The sequence below is a fragment of the Vicugna pacos genome, chromosome 2, assembly GCF_048564905.1.
Source record: "Vicugna pacos chromosome 2, VicPac4, whole genome shotgun sequence".
Taxonomy (NCBI): Eukaryota; Metazoa; Chordata; class Mammalia; order Artiodactyla; family Camelidae; genus Vicugna; species Vicugna pacos.
The window spans coordinates 70,997,055-71,010,808 of NC_132988.1; the positions used below are offsets into that span (position 1 = coordinate 70,997,055).

Below are 13,754 nucleotides of genomic sequence, written 5' to 3' on the forward strand. Positions count from 1 at the left end.
AATACGCCATGATAACTGAAATTTAAACTGTGTTGCTGGAAGACTGGTGGTGTTTGACTGAATTGTGGCTCTGAAATTCGTGCATATTCAATGAGCAAAGCAAGGATTGCTTGAATATTATGGATTAGGGCAGTTTGGTGCAGTTTTGAATTATTGTGTAAGTTTGACTTGCAGAAAGTAGAGCTGTTTGATGGTATTACTTAGGATCTTTGTATGGTATTAATATTTTAATTTATGCAATAATATAACTTACTGTCTCAGTGTATAACATTTGTGCTATTTAAATTACAACAAAAACTCACATTTTTAATTATTTTCTTTTGATATGTCGGGATTTAAAAAAATTAAAAAATTGGAAAGGATCTTAGAAGTTATCAAGGTTCCCCCCAAGAAAAATGCTTCTGATAGATAATCCTATAGACTCATCATGTTAATATTAGCATGGTGACTTATCACTTACTTTTACAACTATAAAAGGCATTCAACATGTACAGCACACTCATTTCGTATCATAGGAAGTTAAGGTCTAGAAAATATCAGGAGTTTAATTAACATCACAGATCTGTTCCAAAAATTTTGGCATTTGGGTTTAAGCCCAGTTGTTTGGCTCATGCAAAACAAGATTTTTTTTTTTTTGGTACTATATTTGTCTCACAATCTTCTTGTGGTTTGCAGTTTTTAAATTTCATTCACTTGTATTTGAAATACATTCAGATAGTTATAAAAACATGTAAACATGTAAAATTTTCCAAATATTTAGTTTGTCTTAAAAATTAAATTCATATCTGTAAGAAATTTTACCCCTTTATGGGCAATATTCTTTGTTGAATTTATTAGCAATTTGCCACTAGATGGCACTGTTGATCTCTCTGTACTGAAATTTCTCAAGTCTTGTGTTTGAGAGTGAGAAGCATAAAGCTAAAGGGACATGGTGATAAAAAATATCTGGATTCTCTGAGAAATGACAATTTTATATCTAGTTGAAAAGCCAATAATATACAAAATAACCAAAATTTACTATGTCAGGCATTTATGTCTCAGGCACTTTACCTTATTGATTCATTGAATCCTCACAATACCCCTGTGGAGGTGGAGCTATTATTATAATATGCATTTTACTAATGAGGGATTTGGGGCACAGAGAGGTTAGATAACTGTCCCTAAGCTCACAGAGCTGGTAATGGAGCTGGGATGTGAGTCCAGGCAGACTGGTCCCTCATTCCATTACCATTATGTTACCACTCTCACCGCATGTCAGTGTTAGCTGGTGAGTAACAGGTGCTACTATGTGGCAGGTGTTCTTTTATATAGATAATTTTATTGAATCCTCAAAACAGCCTAGCCTTATGTGTAGGAATTATCTTCTTCATCTTACAGATGAGGGGACTCTTCTGTATTACTTAACCTATTCACCTACATTACACTGGGATATGTAATTTGGTTAATAGAAAAAGTTGGATAAAGTAGGAAATCATAAAACAAGGCATTTTATCTTAAACATAGCATAATAACATAAAACATTTAAATATTAATTCACCAATCTTTTGATGTAGGTTGTCGGGAAGGAAGAAATTTTCCTCTCCCCTTCTAGTTTCTTCTGGCTGATCTAAATATATATAAGACAGATTAACATGAGGAAAAGAAACAAAAGTTTAATAACATGTGTACATGGGAGAGACCCAGGAAAACCGAGTAACTTGCCGAAATGGCTGAAGCCCTCACCTTAAATACCATCTTCAGCTAAGAGAAAAGAAGGCATTGGTGGTAGTGCTTTGGGACCTTAAAGGGGAGGAATGCAGTTCACCTGCAGATGCAAAAACAAATGTTTGCTGGGCCACGTAAGGACAATGGGACACAAAATGGACTCCGATCTTTAGACCCCGCTGAGTTTTCCCCACCACACCAGCCCATTTTCTTTGCAGTTATCTCTGGTGATAGCTCTATTCTGGGAACAGGTCCTTTATCTAGATTCTTTAGGCAGCCACGGGGGAGGCAAAAAGACAGACTTACTGAGTCTTCTGTTTCTTAAAAATAATCTGCCTAAAATGATCCTCATGCCAAAGAGACATTGTTGGGTGGCAAACTGTGCTTCCCTACAAGGTCCAAGACTCTTTGGAAACTACTGTTAGGATTTTTGCACTATCTTTTGGCATAAATAACACCTATGATTCATTGCCTGTAATTTTCAGTTTGAGGTAAAAATATCTAAAATACATCTGTATTTTTAAAATGTCTCCCAATCTTAATAGCTGTCTTGTTTTTATCTAAGTCATTACTAATTCTTTTTAGTTCTCAAGAGTGTTTCAAGAATATTCAAATTAGTCTTCATAGAAATAATTGTTTGTTTATACTGTTTTAAATTAAATTTCATAATTTACTGTGAAAGAACTGGCAAAAACAGACGAGAAATACACACAATTGTCTCTTGATTATCATGAAATTCAACTGGTAGGAGCAGGAGTAGCTTATTCACTATTTCTGATATTCTTTCAGCAAGCCCTGGGCATCAACCTGCCTATTTTAAGAAGACATGGAACTCATTAGTCATTTTGGTAGATTGTTCTGGGGAGGGGGAAATTCTCCCCCCTTCTTCTCTTGAGTTCTTGTGGCTGGACTAATACACAACACAAATAAACAGGAGATAAGTAAACTTTTAAGAAATTTTAATTTATGCACATGGAGGTCCCACAGACATGTGACCTAGGAAGTGGCCAAAGCAGGCAGCTTTTATACTTTTTAGACAAATAATACATTTGTGAGGAATTGACAGGACAAAGAAAATTAGGCCTTGGGTGCTTAATGCATGAAAAATCTAAATCTAAAAGCCTTCTTAGACATCTACTAAACAGAGTTTGGGCTTGAGGTGGTAAGTTAAAGGAGTCGCGAGCTTTATTTACATAGGATTCTTGCCCTAAATTCCCTGTCTCTGGCAACAAGGGTGTCCTACCCCCAGATGCAGGGAGTGCGCCTTTCATGTGAGATTTATTTTCTCCTTTCAAGGGGACAGAGGAGGGTCAGAGTGTCCCCTCTTACAACGGCTCTTTCTTAAGTAACAAATTCAAAATAATTAATGTGCCATTGAGGCATATTTTTGGGTGGCCTACCCTGAGCCCCAACAGTTGGCCATGTGCAAGTGGGTTGAAATAGCCTCTCCTGTACATGTCTTCTAAGATTGTTACAACGCAACGATGAGCAAATGAACAAATGAAATGATTCTAGTCGATTTTACCTCTAATTTTTTGTCATTAGGTTAACATCGGGATTCACGTTATTTCGTGATAGAAATCGGAGATTATTTTTTACAATTAGGACAATATCTTAAGCAAAAGAAATTGTAAATTAGAATTAGAAACCTGATGTTGGAGGACTAGCTTGCATAAGGATTAAAGAGAGCGTACAAGCAGTTTCCATGCATCTCATTTGGATACAAAGCAAAGAAATGAGAGAGAATTCTGTTCTCCATTTGGTGATAATGAGTCTGTCACAGGCTTACACCCATGTTTATGCTCAGGAGCTGTGTGACTCTGGCCAGGACTGGAAGTACTGAGGATGCAACTGTGCGTCCACAGTCGTATGGCCTGTCTGTCCTGTAGCTGATCCTACAAAGAGGGAGAAATAGAGCAGTCATATGAGGTTGCTTCCCTACTCCTGCACCACTGAGCACAGATTCTGTCAGTATCAATAAGTCGTCATCATGTCAAGGCCAGAATGATGTCTGCTATTCACATTATATATATTTTTTTCTCCTAATTAGGCATTTTTTGCTTTTAGCTTTTATTGAGTTATATCTATTAAACTGATATTATACTAAGAGTTATATAATTTGTAGAGTATGTCAACCAAAGAAAAATATACAACCTAAAAGTTGAGAGTTAAGTTTTATTTGGGAACATTACTGAGGACTACTGCCTGGGAGACAGCCTCTTAGCTCTGAGAAACTGCTCAGAAGAGGTAAGGAAGAAGCTAGGATATCTAGGAGTTTTTGCTGGGGGGGGGGTGAATATCAAAAGCTCACTGCTAATCACAAAAACCAGACATCTCAAGTGAATGATTTTAGTGATTTTCTATGGGAAGATGCAAGAGTCTGGGCTCACTGAAATTATTCCTTAGCTATGCATCTTAACTATCTAGCATCAGTACCCAGGACACAGAATGTTTCCTGTTTTTCTCCATCCTGAATTCTCCTCAGGGCACACAGTCAGGCAGGGGGTGGGGTGGCAGCAGTGGCTGCTGGCTTGATGGTGGGCAGCAACTTTATTTTGCTAAAATGCTAGGCAACATTCCCTTCCCACAAGTATCTGTATCAGTACGTACAGTGAAAAGTAAAGTGGGAATGATGGTCTTTAAAAGTTGGGGACCAGTGACATTCTTTTCAGACCAAAGAAACGAAAGGGGAATTATAATATCCACAAGGTTGAAACACACTGAAAATTTGCTATAAATATTTGTTGTAGTGCGGGATTTGGCACGGGGTGAATTTGATTTAAAAGGGTTCAAATTATATGAATTATATGAAAGCACTCAGATGTAAGCCTAGAAAACAATAATCAGTCAATTCAATTTGGATGCGGTGTTTTACGACTACTGTTCCTTGACAGCTACTACCACTTATGACGGCCAGCAATATTCAGTAAGTAATGTAACACTCACAGCAGCGCTCAGCGGTAGGTACTCTTTTTTAAGGCCATGGTTTATAGTAAAGGAAACTGAGTGAGCTGAGAAACTTGTGTAGCGTCACGGCAGTAGCGGGTAGCAGAGCAGTGCCAGGAGAACCAGTTCTGGTGTTCTTTCAGTCTTCATCACAGTCCTACAGCTGAGACTGCAAGTCAAGCACCAAGAGATGCTTACTCACCCCTTTTTATTTTCTTGCTTTCCAAGAAATCTACTTCTCTATTTCTGGGAACAAAATTTATTAGGTCGAATGGGAAAACTTAATCTAGCTTATCTATCTTTTTCTAAAATTGTTTTTCAAATGTTTCCCTTCAGTTAGTTTGAAGCTTTTGAGGATTAAATCTTCCAATTTATGTAAGAGGATTGATCAGAGAAACCAGAATGAAACATAGGATTAAAGGATTAAATACAGATGCGGTGAGTAAGAAGAGTTAGAATTCGCAGTGTAGATTTAACAAAGATAACATTTTCTAGTAATTAGTAGGCATAAAAATGTGGGTGTTGACCTAATTAGGGCATGCAGATATGTACATTTGTCTAAAACCTGATTCTTCATTTGGAGGGGAAAAAGGGCCTTGCCTTGATTGCTTTTCTTGAGAGATTATGAAATTTGTGTATGCAGAATACTTACTACTCTATGTATAATGTTCTTCAACAGAGTGGGAAATTTTCATCACCCTGGACTCCATTTTTGTAGAGCTTTTTTTCCTGTTTATTTCTAAATAGCTTCTAAATTAGACTTGACCTTTGTTATAGCATTTTTACTCCTTTCTCTAGGGAGGAACCCCAGTTCTGTGACTGAGTGCACAGAACAATTCCACATAGAATATTTCATTACTTTCTAGTAATGTGTTTCTTCCACTAGACTATTAGTTTCACCAAATCAGGGGGGGATTGCAGTCAACATTTTATTCCTGAATTCCACCCTGCATCCTGGTAGATTCCTAGTGAATGTTATTGCTGGAATGAATGAACCCTGTAGTTTTACAGCCACTGCTTTTGTTTTCCCCTCCGTTAAAGTTTCATCCTTCTGCATATTCTTCTACATCTAAGACAGTAGTATGTAAGTTCTGTCACTGGTCAAGATTTGGCGAGGATCTTACACGCCAGACCCTAGAAAGCTTTCTGTAGCCCTAAGTATTTATTATACAGAGAACAAGGTAGGATAACATTTTATTACTTGAATAGGGCTTTAGCCTCTGGCCTCTTAACTACATTGGTTATCTTTTAAACATACCAGTGCTGACTTCTTTCCCACCTTTAGGTCTTGGCTTAAATGCCACTGCCTCAGAGAGCCTTTTTCAGCCACACCCTCTGAAATTGTTTCAGTTCTGTCAATCCCTGCTTTAGATCTGCTTTTTTGTGTGGCAAACAAATAAAGTTCTCGAAACATCCACGTATTCCCTTACATTTCCCAGCTTCTCTTAGCAATTAGGCTTGGGCCGTGTGATTTCTGGCTCCTGGACTGTGAGGGGAAGTGACTTTTTTTGAGCCACTTCTGAACTGAGATGGTTAAAAGCTACGTGGCATCCACCCCCACTTCTCTTTTTGTTGCACTAATCCTGGAAGGTATGTATTATAGATGATTGTCAATTACAAGAAGGATGGAAGTGGGAATCTTAACAGAGGTTACAGGAGTAAGAAATAAGTATCCTTTCACAAGTGATTGGGATTTCAGATTAAAATACACAAATGTGATGAAAACTATAAACCCACAGATCTACAAGCTCAACAAACTCCCTGCCCATGAAATATGAAGAAGACTATACCAATATAAACACCATAATCAAATTATTCAAAACCAGTGTAATGTAGAGAAAAAATACTGAAAGCATCAAGTGGGGAGAAGTCACATTACATACAGAGGGATAAAAAGAAAGAAATAGCAGATTTCTTATCAGAAACAATGTAATTAAGAAGATAATGGAGCATCTTGATCTTTAAAATACTGAGAAAAAAAAAACTATAACAATGACTTCTATACTCAGTGAAAATATCTTTAAAAACAAAGACAAATAAAATATTATTTTAGATATTTAGGGAGAATAGAATCCAGACAGAGCTAGGGAAATAATCACCAGCAAACCTACACTATAAAAAAATATTAAAGGAAGTCCTTCAGGCAGAAAAAAATGATACCAGATGAAAATATGTTTCTACACAAAGGAATGAAGAACACTAGAAATGATAGCTATGTGAGTAAATATATATGATATTTTTCTTATTAGTAAAATAATTTTAGGATGTACTTGGTATTAAACCCCAAAGAAAAACAATTTAATGTGTGGTTTATATTCTAAAATTACCAATACCCAAAAACAAGCAAAGAAATAAAAGAAAGGAAAACTACAAACTAATACCCTTCATGAACATAAATGCAAAAGATACTAACAAAATTTGAGAAATAAAATTCAACAATATATAAAAGGGATTGTTCATCATGACCAAAATCTATCAAGACTTTTATTCCAGGAATGCAACATTGGTTTAACATTGGAAATTCCAACAATGTATTTCACCATATTAACCAATTAAAATGAAAAGTCATGTGATTATCTCAATAGATAGAGATAAATTATTTGATAAAATTCATAATTGATTCCTGATAAAAAGCTGTCTAAAAACTAGTAACAAAACATAATAAAAGATATGAAAAATTTGCAGCTAACATCATAGTTGATTATGAAAGACAATATTTTCCTCATATGATCAGGAAGAAATTAAGAATGTCCATTCTTAACCATGTCTATTCAACATTGTATTGGAGATTCTAACCAACACATAAGGCAAGGCAAGAAAAAGAAAATTAAAAGCAGATAACATGATCATCTATGTAGAAAATCCAGTGGAACCTAGGGGAAGAGAAAGGCTATTAATACTAATAAATGAGTTTAACAAGGTTAGAAGATACAAGATTAACATGCAAATATCATTGCCATTCTGTGTGTTAGCATCAGATACCAGATATTGAAGTGAATAAAGACATTTAAGTTGCATCAAAAATATAATATCTTTAGGCATAAATTTGACAAAAGATGTGAAAAACTTGTACATTGAAAACTATAGAACATTCCTGAGAGAAATTAAAGAAGACCTAAGTAAATAAATATATTGTATTCATGGATTGAAAGACTAACTAGTGTTAGGATGTCAGTTATCTTCAAATTAATTTGTAGATTCAAGACAGTCTCAATGAAAATCTCAGCATTGTTTTTTGTAGCAGTTGACAAAACTGATTGCTAAATTCATATGGAAATTCAAAGTACCTAGAATAGTTAAAACAGCTTTGAAAATTAGTAACAGTGTTGAAAGGTTAATACTTCCTGATTTTAAGACTAATCAAATGTCTTAAAATCAAAAGCAACAAACTTCCAGTTATAAAATAAGTCATGGGGATGTAATATACAGTACGGTGACTAAAGTTAATAATACTGTATTGCATATTTGAAAGTTGTTGAGAGAATACACCTTAAAAGTCCTCATCATAAGAAAAAAATTTTGACTGTGTATTGGAGGGATGTTAACTTATTGTGGTGATTATTTTGTAATATATGTAAATAATGAATCATTATGTTGTACACCTGAAACTAAACTATATGTCAGTTATACCTCAATTAAAATTTTTCAAAGACTAATTATAAAGCTACAGTAATCAAGACAGAGTGGTACTGGAATAAATAGGAAAACAGATCAATGGAAGAAAATTTAAAATCCAGAAATAGATCTATACCTATATCAACAATTGGTTTTTGAAAAGGGTGGAAAGATAAATTAGTGCAGAAAGGATGTGCTTTTCAATAAATGAGGGCTGCTGCAATTGGATTGCATAGGAATATGAAACAAGAACTTGATAAATCAGATTTCATCAAAATGCAAAACTTCTGTTTTTCAAAAAATATTAAAAGACTAAAAAAAAGACTAGAAGAAAATATTTGCAAAGCATGTATTTGATAACATATATATGCAGAATATATAAAGAGCTATCAAAAATCAATATCAAGAAAATAAAAACAACCCAATTAAACAAAGCCCAACTCTAGCCAGAACAACATAATTACTCTTGTCCTTATAACAAGAAAATGCTGGACAAACTGAAAATCAATACTTTTCTTGACCCATCAGAGAACTGAAGTTGCAGGGCAAACCACTATCCCAAAATCTGGAGAGACAGGCAAATCCAGTTACAACCAAGATCTATTTACCTGTAACAGAAGCTTCTGGAGCCATAAACTGATTGGAATACTTGAACGTAATTTTGATGAATTTCTGGAGATTAATGTGTATTAGCATGAGAGAAACTCCTAGGGGCCATTGTCTTAGATGTGGCTTCTTCCCCAAAAAGAAAAATCACAAAGCATGCCAAAAGACAAAGAAAAGCAGTCTAAAGAGACAAAAAACCCCATCAGAAACAGATTCACATATGACACAGATTTTGGAGTTATTGGGAATTTAAAATAACTGTGATTAACATGTTAAAGGCTCTGGTGGAAAAAGTGGGCAATATGCAAGAACATATGGGTAATGAAAGCAGAGAGATGGAAACTCTAAGAAAGATTCAAAAAGAAATGCTGAAATCAAAAACACTCTAACAGCAATGAAGAATGCTTTGTTGTAGCTCAGTTGTAGACTGGAAATAATGAGTAAGCTTGAGAATATGCCAATAGAAACTTCTCAAATTGCAATGCAGAGAGAAAAAAGAAAGAAAAAAATGCAGAAAAGACCATCTAAGAACTATAGGACATTTTCAAAAGGTGTGACATACAGATGATTGGAATATCAGGAGAAGAGAGAACAGGGCAGAAGAAATATTTGAAGTAATAGTAGCTAAAACTGTCCAAAATTAATGGCACACACCAAATCATAAAGAACACCAAACAGGGTAAATACTGAAAATGGTCAAAAGATATGAACAGTCACTTCACCAAAGAAGAAATACAAATGATACATAAGCACATAAGTAGATACTCAACATCAGTAGTCATTAGGGAAATTCAAATGGAAACTGTAATAAGATACTACTACACGCCTATTAGAATGGCTGATATTAGAAAGATAACTGACCTTACCATGTATTGATGAGGATGTGTTGTTGGTGGGAATGCAACATGGTATACTTTGAAAAAAGATTGGCAGTGTCTTAAAAATTTACATATATATATGTACAACGGTCCATCCATTTCATGTCTCTGTATTTACCTAAAGAAAAAAAGATATATGTGTTAACACAAAGACTTGTATATGCATATTCATAGAAGCATTGTTTTTAACGGTCAAAAGCTAGAAATAACTCAAATGTTCATCAACAGGTGAATAGATATAAATGTGGTATAATCTATACGGTGGAATATTACTCAGCAATAAAAAGGAATTAAATATTGATGTACACTCCAGCATGAGTGAATATCAAAATAGTTATGCTGAGTGAAATTATCCAGACAAGTGAAAGTACATACTCTATGGTTCTATTTATATAAAGTCTATGTACTGCAAACTAATGTATAGTGACAGGAAGCAAATCAGTGGTTATTAGTCGGCTTGGGCTGCATAAAAAAATATCATAGACTGGGTGCCTTAAATAACAGAACTTTATTTTCTCACAGTTCTGAATGCTCAAAGTCTGAGATCAGGGTGCCAGCAGAGTCAGGTTTTGGTGAGAGCTCTCCTGCCTTTCAGATGACTCTCTCCTTCTCACATGGCAGAGAAAGAGCAAGCTCTCTGGTGTCTCTTCTTATAAGGGCACTAATCCCATCATGAGGGGCCGACCATGAAGATTTCATGTAAACCTAATTACACATCATTACATTAAGGGTTGGGCTTCAACACATGAATTTGTAGGGGGGACACAATTCAGCCCATAGCAAGTGTTTATAGGTGGTTGAAGGTGAGGGGACAGGAAGGGATGAGGAAAAGGGGCATGTGGAAACTTTTCTGGGTGGTGTGTGTTCATTATCTCGATTGGGGTGATGGTTTCATATATATATATATTAAGCTTATCAAATTGTACACTTTAAATATGTGCAGTCTGTTCTATTCAAATATTCTTAAATGAAGTTGTTTAAAAAAACAAATCTATTAGGAATACAAATAAATGCAATAAAACAATATGGAAAGGAAGCTGAGGGAATGGCAGGCACAGGATGTTTACTCCAGGCTGGAGCAGGAAATGGGATGAGTTAGTGGGTGAAATATAGGATTAATCTATATGAAATATAGATTACTGTCAAGGCCGTAACTTTTGTTTGGGGTGGTGGATTTGCATGCACCCAGATTATTATTAAAAATAACTAATTAATTATTTTAAATTGTATTGTGCTTGGAATAGTACTGAGATTGTGTCATAAGCCATGACTTACGAATCAATCAATTTATGTCGTTTATTCAAAGAAAAATGGCCAGATTCCAAACACTATTTTGTTCAAATCCTTTCTGACATGATTTGAGTGTTAACATAGAAACAACGCCAGCCCCATGATATCCTTTATCTACTTAAAAAAATTTCTGATTGTTAACATTTTTACGAAAGAATTTGCATGTAGGGTGAATAAAATGGAAGACTGTTCTCCTGCACGTGGCTTATGATAACCACATGATGGCGGCATAGAGCAAGCAGTGATTTTTCAAAATGTTAATGGTTTATACTGGAAGCCTAGTAAATCACTTTTATGACTTACATATTAGTGGGATTGGTTGGTCTCTGTAGGCACGTATGTCTCTCCCTATTCACTCCCAGGTGGAAACCACCCCAAGAGTTATTTCAGTCACTCAGATCTATAGACTTACGTCTTTTTGAGCAGCTGCTATCATAAACAGGTTATATCATGTAACTTGAGATAATTTACTTCTCAAAGTATCTTCAAAATCCAGAATTTCTCAGGACAACAATAGTTACCTCTTTCCTTTTTCATATTTTTTATTTTTCCTTCACCATGATACCTATTTTTGAGTGCATTTGGCTTTGCTAAAGAATTTACCAAAATCAAAAAGTCCTTTGAAACATTTGGATATTTCTTTGTAGAAAGTTTGTCAAGAAATCTATTTATATGATTGCTCTCCGACTCTCTTTGTTCATTTACCAGTTGAAAAAATTTTACCTAGAGTCCAATCTATATATGACTCTCTGATAGTCACTAGGGGGTGTGAATGAAAAATACTGCAAACCATATCAGTAAACAAAGAATGCTGAAACCATCAAGTCATCAGCGGCTGCCGCCACCTCCCAGTGAAGACAAGCCTGCAGCCTGGCTTCTGCAGCCACTCACAATGGTGCACTCTGAGGGCACTCAGAATAAGAAAGGACAGGATACCGGCCCTAGATAGCTAGGTGCTTGTCAAAGGAATGAATTCAATGAGCCCAAATGTTTGCCTCTTCCCATACATAGAAAAGTACTAAATTCTTTAACTTGAGATGCCTGTTTTTCTTCAGATAACAAGTAATCTTTTATTGTTCCAACTACCTGGTCTTTGTTGTAAATCTTCTATATATCCTAGCTCCTCCCCTAACTCTTCGGAGTGACCTGAGAGGCTGTCCTCCCAGCTCGAGTCCTCCCACCAAATAAAACATAACTCTCCACTTTCAGGCTGCACATTTATTTCAGTCGACAGGGGAAAGTTTAGTTAGAAAACAATTTGCGACTAACTGGCCTTGAGAAGTTTGCAGAGTCCCTAAAACACAGTATCTCTTCCCTATGTATAAAAGCAGCTCATCAGACATGCTCACTTACCTGTTTTCCTCTGGAATAGACACTGCTTCGAGTGCAGTGCAATGTATTTGACAGAAGCCACTGTGTATACAGTCTAGGAAACCAACAGCTTAATAAACCAGGGTGTCTTCAAGCCTGACTGGGGATGTCCTGTGTCATTTCTGTGGCTTTATAGGAGAAAGAGGTAAGGAAATGTGGAGGGCCAGGGCCACTCCTTTCTGGCCCAGCGGACACCTCCTGCTCCACCTCCAGGCTCTGCTGTTTTCTCAGATGTGGGGGTGGAGTGATACAGTGAGAGTAGTCACTTCATATTCCCTTTTTGTCCTCTCACCCCTTGATGATGAAATAATTCTTAAATGATATTAGGCAAGTGGTAAGCACCTTCTAAGTATTTTCTGTCAGAATACATTCATGTAGAATCCAGAGGGTGTAACTTAAATATTATTTATTGGTTTGAGAACAGTGAACAGTTTCCAAAAGCATATCTCTCATTTACTTCTAGTAAATAATTAACTAATTGAGAGACTACAGCTAAATAAAGGCAGACCTTTATTTCTTTAGAATGTAAGCTCCAGAGGGTAGGAGATTTACCTGTTTGGTTCGCTTATTTTTCCTAAACCCTTGGAACAGTGCCAGGCATATGGTAGACACTCAATAAATATATATCATAAATATATAAATATCTCTTGAATGAATAAATGAGTGAATTTTCAGGGACCTTATCTACACTTACTCAGAGTGTGGGCTTTAATGTGTAAGCGTAAAGCTTTGCCTGAGATTTCTGATTTTTCAGGCCCTGAAAGGAAGAAATGAAAAACAAACAAACAAACATGAATCTTTACTTTAAATATATATTGGAGGATAAAAAGTACCAAATATCTAATATTGTAGATGCAGCAAATCAAGACTTTAATGAAAGCCATCTTTGGTTTTTTGTCATATTTGAAAAAGAGGGATGTCAGAGGTTGTAGAAAGACCATTCTAATTGTCTCCAGTTGTCCACTCATTTGTCTGTTTCTCAGTCTGTAAATCAAGAGTAATAGTAATAATTTATTCAACAATTTCCAGGCACTGTTCTTTGTGCTAGGAGTACATCATTGAAAAAAAGAAGTTTTTGCCCTTGTGGAGTAGTAGGAGAGACAGACAATTAAAAATAAACATAATAAATAAACAATTACTGTATATTTATTAGAAGTTGATATGCTATGTGAAAAAAAAGAAAAAGCAGAGCATGGTAAGAGCATCAGATGTTCAGGGATGGGTTGTATTTTTATTCTCCCCTCAATATTTTATTATGAAAAATTTCAAACATTCAGAAAAAAGAATGATATAGTGAACATACATATGCCCACAACTTAGATTCTGTAATTAACATGTTGCTAT

The 13,754-nt window shown here is 35.5% G+C and overlaps 1 protein-coding gene and 1 long non-coding RNA gene across 4 annotated transcripts in view; one reads left to right on the forward strand and one right to left on the reverse strand.

The window, feature by feature from the left end:
* MTHFD2L (methylenetetrahydrofolate dehydrogenase (NADP+ dependent) 2 like) overlaps positions 1-13,754 on the forward strand; it is a 114,750-nt gene that overhangs the window by 18,783 nt on the left and 82,213 nt on the right. The window lies entirely within an intron of this gene.
* The window catches only part of LOC140686802 (uncharacterized), a 143,702-nt gene continuing 137,155 nt past the window's right edge, over positions 7,208-13,754 (reverse strand). The window contains exons 5-6 of one of the 2 annotated variants that reach the window (XR_012060736.1): positions 9,738-9,867; positions 7,208-7,523 (exon numbers count right to left, since the gene is read on the reverse strand). This is a non-coding gene — a long non-coding RNA (uncharacterized lncRNA). Of the gene's footprint in view, positions 7,524-9,732; positions 9,868-13,754 lie in introns of both variants that reach the window. The other variant, XR_012060734.1, reaches the window with a different exon arrangement.